The sequence below is a fragment of the Triticum urartu genome, chromosome 1, assembly GCF_003073215.2.
Source record: "Triticum urartu cultivar G1812 chromosome 1, Tu2.1, whole genome shotgun sequence".
NCBI classification, from domain to species: Eukaryota; Viridiplantae; Streptophyta; class Magnoliopsida; order Poales; family Poaceae; genus Triticum; species Triticum urartu.
The window spans coordinates 45,620,397-45,625,742 of record NC_053022.1 but is presented as its reverse complement, the minus strand read 5'-3'; positions in this window follow the sequence as shown (position 1 = coordinate 45,625,742).

Sequence of the window (5,346 nt, the reverse complement as noted above, 5' to 3'; positions counted from 1 at the left end):
TGAGCAAGAACCCAGTGCCGCTGACGATGTGCACGCATGGGCGCAAATCGCAAGACCGAGACACACATGCTTCACTCCAAAATCTAGCTAGGGTGTTGGCTGGCTAGGACGCCACATACCAGCACACAACATGACAGTTAACGACAAATAAGGGCCTCGAGCAAGCGGGTGGTTGGGTGCAACTGTGTAGGGCGTGCTGCGCAACGAGCGTCGATTGAGGGTGGGGCATAGCAGGAAGTGGAAGCAAGCTTCACATCCTTCATGACCGGTATGGTGCAGTGCCTTGTAGCGTTCGTTCCAACACTCGACAAAAGATAGAGAGGTAAGGGGCTAGAAAACCCAATGGAAAAGGGGAGAGGCAGAGGTATATTTCTATGAATTTTAAACAACTTGTATTATGCAATTGTAGTTAGTAGTGATTGTGTTGTAGATTTAGGAAAACAAATATGGATGACATCTTGGTTCATATGTGAAACTATGTAATGTAGCCTTTGTTTGGTTGGAATATGGTGCACAAAAGATATGACTTATTGATTAGGTCGATATATTTTTATGCATGGCCGATGGGATGATAAATTTGGTCATGTTGTCTTCTCCAAATTGGGTTTTGGTTGTTGAATAAGTTGTTCAGGTATGTGATGGATTATGTTATATGTATCCAGTTTGCTTGATAGTATTCTTTTCATGTAAACATACATGCATCATAAATTGTAATTGTTTCATTCTAGGCAATGTGTTTGGTTTCAGATATGGGAACGAAGAAATGATGGTTGGGATCCACTCTTTTAAGATGTTATAGCCTTTTGCACCAAAAATGGCATTCAGATACTAAATATGGATGTCATCTTTATTAAATGGGGAAAATCAAGAAAAGGTGGGACAAACAATGTCACTATTGATCATTTTTTCCATGTGGACACCTTCTATGCTGCTATAGACTCCATCCCCACAAAGGTTGATCATCATTTTAATGAGGTATCTTCAGAGCTGCTCCAGAACTTCTCTTGCCTTGACCCTAGAGACTCATTTTCTGGGTTCAATGTAAAAAAGGTTGAGACTCATAGAGATTTATCAAGAGTATTGCTCTAAGTATGAACGTGAACATATAGAAGATAACCTTGAGCTATTCATATTCATACGAGAAGGATTGAAAACTTCTCATGGTATTGCAAGCCCGGCTAAAAAGATAGTTGAACTAGAACGATACATCATGTTTCCTATGATTTATCGCCTCATTGAGCTGGCATTACTAGTACCAGTAGCGACTACAACAATTGAAAGAGCCTTCTCAGCAACGAAAATCATTAAGACCGAGTTGTGCAATATGATGTCTGGTGGCTGGCTTAACTATATGATGGTGTGTTACATTGACCGATGAGGGATATTCAAAAGTCTTCATCGTGGCAAAATTAAGAATGATTTTCAGAAAGATGGCAGGGCATTGCCATTTCCTAGGTCTTCTAGACATCATTGAAAGTTTCATTATCGACATGTTTCAGATTATTGAGTAAGAATTCTCGCTGTGTTGCGTTAGTGGGATTTGATATGCCCTGTCAAAATTAGTTTTGGCTATGTTTTGCACAGGCTTGAGATTTATCATAGTTGGTGATTACTGACAAAAAAGGGATGATTTATATGCTCGTTTATGAATCTCGAAGGGTTATAAGCAAAACCCGACACCGGGGTTTGATATTTTTTAGTTGTTTGGATTTACATCTTTGAGGTTAGCTATATAGTTGTTTTTTTAGCAAAAGCTATAGTTGGTAACATTTATAAGAATCAAATAATACCCCGCACGTTGCTGCGTGAAATTGTTGCAATATGTTTCGGTGATATCCGATGTCTTATCCTTAACACTCCATATATGAAGAAACCATCCTCACCAATATGAATGTTACATGTTAGCTACAAAAGTTACATACAAAAAGGAGCTATGTTCAGTTAGACTTGGAATCGATACAAATAGCGACCGCAATTAATTTGGAATTGCATCAACAAAATGATGGTATTTAAATTGCCAATACCTGTGGCAGAAAATGTAGAATGGACTACACACACACACACACACACACATATCTTATGGAGACGTCGTAACAAAACTAACGGAAACATTAAAGAGTATTTTTTTCGACTGTGAAAATTGACGTATCCTAATTCATCGAAACAGCTCTATTGAACACTAAATTTGCACAATTACAAAATAGATTGGCGCCATAATAAGTTATTATACCTTCTCCAAATGGGTAGGATGCAGCAGGCAAGAAAAAATGTATACAAATGCAAAATCAAGATCTCTTAGGGCAATTATAATTAATCTATACCTATACCTACTAATAAAGCAAGGTACGTTTTCCTAATTTTTTCATCCGTTCACCACTGAAAAGAACTTTTTTTACTATCCGAGGTGGTACTAATTTTTTTATGCCTTTGTTTGCTAAAAAAGAATTTCTGTACATGGGCCGCGCGCTCTGGCCCTGCGAAGCAAGCCCACTTATTTGTCTGCCCACGCAGCTGGCAAAATACTATTTCCCGCACAAGGCGACAAATAGTCGAGTTTCACAGAGGACAGCCAATATTGGGCTAGCCCATTTTCTTTGTTTCTGTGTTTTACTTCTTTTATTTTTTTCTATCTCGTTTTTCCCTTCCAATTTTATTTTTTTATCATTTATTTCGTAAATTAAAAATTCTCAAAAAACATTTCGAATTAAGAAGAAGATTTTTGAAAATGTGCAGAATTCCAAAATTTTCTTGCTATTTTGTAAAATATTCAGAACAAGCAAAAAGTTTCCCATTTTTGCAAAAAAAAACATATTTTTCAAAATTGTTTGAGATGTCTAAAAAGAAACTGGCATTTCAAAAAATGCATCAAATTAAGAAAATATTATTGTTTTAGTTAAATTGCCTCAACTAAAAATGATCTTCGTGTATAAAAGATACACATTTTCTAAAAATCTTATGAAACACATGTTCCAATTTTAAAAATGTTCAAAAATTCAAATAATGTTCATATTTTTTTGCCGGAGTTTCGCACAGGACAACCAATAATGGGCTGGCCCATTTGCTTTGTTTCTGTCTTTTGCTTTATGAATTTTCAACACATGTTCCCGTTTTAAAAAAAATCCACAAAGTCAAATAATGTTAATATTTTTATAAAAAACGTTGGTATTTTCAGAAAATGTTTGTGAATTTAAAAAGATGTTCCCTTTCATATTTTTTCGTGTTTTTTTGAAGTGTACATAATTAAAAAAAACGTTGGTATTTTCATGTTTTCTAGAATATTTAGAAATTTCATATCTTAAAATCCCATCGATCGAAAGGATTGAAAGGAAAAGTAGATTGAATATCTCATGGGCCTTATCTGACATGCGGTTACGTAACAAAACTCTTAAATGCCCTCGATTATGAATGGAAAAATAGCGGATTGATTCTTTCATTCGTGGCGAAACCGAGAAGCTAAACGTTCTTTTTTTTGTGTGCACATAAGATTTTTCTTGCACATATAATTGTCACTGACTTTAAATGCATACTATTTATCTCCCGTTGCAACACACGGGCATATGTGCTAGTTAACACCAATATGTAAAGAAGCACATATGGGCAGAATGTACTACATGAAATAACTTATTTGGCCACATTAGCAAATCATTATATGAATCAGTCAACATGAATCTACTTATATGTGTTTCACAAATAAAATAGCAGCTAAAATTCTAACATATTTAAGATACAAGGATATTAAATTCGGATGCTTCTATATCTATCATAAACTTTGCCAATTAAAGGCATACCAAATGATGGATTGAAATTGTAGCGCTTACATATATAATAAGCTGATGGGAAGAGCACTTTGTATACTAACCTGCTCAATGGAGCAATGTACAAACTTGTATACTAATAGAAATATCATAGTTTTAAATTCATAGGAAAGGACACATGTACACTGGGCGTTCCTTCTAGGCCAAAATAAAAATATCCACACCATGGCTGAGAATAACCTGATGGGAAGAGCACTTTGTATACTAATCTGTTCAATGGAGCAATTTACAAACTTGTATACTGTTAGAAACATCAGATTTCAAAATTCAGATGAAAGGACTCCTGCACACTGGGCGTTCCGTCCGGTACTGACCTCCCCAACGACGCCAAAGCTGTCTTAGCCTGAATATAGACACACACGGGAGGGGAGGACTAGGGCACATATGGCACCAAACCTGCAAGGGCCAAGGGGGATCATACCATAGAGAGTTTTAGAGAACCGCGGGGGCGAGCAGCACCAATGGACGTGCCATGGGAGGACCCTTGATGCACAGATTGTTGGCAATAAGCCATGCCCGAGCGATGACGACTGGTCTATGCAGAGCGTGTGTGTGTGCGTGCATGTGTGCGCATGTGCGTGGTGTGATGGTACGTGAGAGCTAAGTGGTTAGAGGAGTGTGGGAAGCGGCCGCGATGCGCGCGTCATTGGGCATGCAGATCATGCATGTTGCCCAGCGAAAGCGTAGGGGCTGCGTTTCCCGTTGGCTACAAAACGGGATGCTCTCGGGATTGTTATGGGGTGGTGTGGTGTGAGCAAGAGTTAGAGCTCTGGTGGAAACACAATGTACGAGCAGCGGGCAGTACGAGCAGCGGGCGTTCATCCCCAGGAATCCATCTATGTCCACCGTGTCCTCCCCTACTTCTTTCTTTCTTCTTCCTTGGTTTGAGCCAGAGAGAGAGAGAGAGAGCAAGAGTTAGTCTAGGGCTGCAACAACAATTGGTATTCAGAGCCACAAGGTTCAAGGGGCGGCCGTGGCGCGCGGCGAGTGCGTGGCGACGGCGACACACGGCGAGTCCGCGGCTGTGCGGTGTGATGTCGTGCGCGCGAAGAGCATGGTGGTCGCGGAGACGAGGAGGTCGCGGAGGACCTGCGTGGTGGCGCAGAGGTCGCGGCGGCTCGGCGCGACAACCGTGGAGGCGCTTGACACCGAGCTGCGGCTGCGTGGTGGCGCAGAGGCTGCGGTTGCACGACGTGACGGCATGGAGGTGGTGCGCTGCGGTTGAGGCCGCAGTGGTGCAGGGCAATAAGCCGCGGCGGCGAGCCGGGCGCGACCGGTGCGTGTTATGGGGGCGCACTGGACGCGTCGGGCGCGTCGGGACCGCGGGCGCGCGTACGAGCGTGCAGTTGACGTTGGGAGGAGGCGTATGTCGCCGTGGTGCTCGAGTCCATGCTCGAGTTCGGCTACATCCTTCCGGCGTTTGTCGTTGGCGGCTGCCATGACGGACGCGGAGGCGGCACATGGTGAGCGTCTGGTGCGGTCGGGCGCGTCGGGTGCACGCGGGACGTGCGGGACACATTGGTGCGGTCGG